Raw genomic sequence first — 626 nt, 5'->3', positions numbered from 1 at the left:
GGACTCGAAGGCTGACCAGGCCGCCAATGAATGGGGCCGGAGCGGCAGAGACCCCAACCACTTTCGACCTGCTGGCCTGCCTAGCAAGTACTGAGCTTCCTCTTTGCTCAGCACTCAGGAGAGGGGCTGGGAGCCCTCTGAGGGCAGGGACGTGGAATCATTGAGTTCTGTGTCCACAGAGGCTGATGGAGGGCACCTGACAGGTGTCTAATAAATGCTTGAGATTGTTGAAAAGTGTGTGTTATTCTTTGATGTAAGGACTGTTCGTTTGTTCGTTCCCAGGGGTGATGGACAGACACCCAGGTGCAGGCCGGGCCTGTGCCCGTGTGGTTGGTGTGGGGGAGACCATGTCAGTGTCACACAGAGGAGACGCCCTGCACTCACCCTTCCCAGATCAGATCTGCTGCCCTGTCCACTCCCCTCTGGTTGCCCTGGTGCTCGCTCTCCAGGTTCTTCCGTGTCCAGACCCTTCTCTCCTGCCAGTTGTGTCCTGTCTCCCTCTCTGTCCTCAGCTTCCAGTCCCCCTTGGTTTTTTTCCTCATGGTCTCTATCCCTGAGGACATTGGACACAGCCATGGGAGGATGGGTTTGTGGAATCCTGCTCCAGCTACTGCCATCTTGATCTT

General features: G+C 56.5%; 1 pseudogene; it reads left to right on the top strand.

Annotated features, from left to right (window-relative positions):
• LOC121043696 (serum amyloid A protein-like) overlaps positions 1-217 on the top strand; it is a 2,626-nt pseudogene extending 2,409 nt beyond the window's left edge.
• The last annotated feature ends 409 nt before the right edge of the window (positions 218-626 follow it).

Source organism: Herpailurus yagouaroundi, unplaced genomic scaffold (assembly GCF_014898765.1).
Source record: "Herpailurus yagouaroundi ecotype Mexico unplaced genomic scaffold, PumYag 187, whole genome shotgun sequence".
In the NCBI taxonomy this organism is placed as follows: domain Eukaryota; kingdom Metazoa; phylum Chordata; class Mammalia; order Carnivora; family Felidae; genus Herpailurus; species Herpailurus yagouaroundi.
This window is presented reverse-complemented; position numbering and strand designations above follow the sequence as displayed.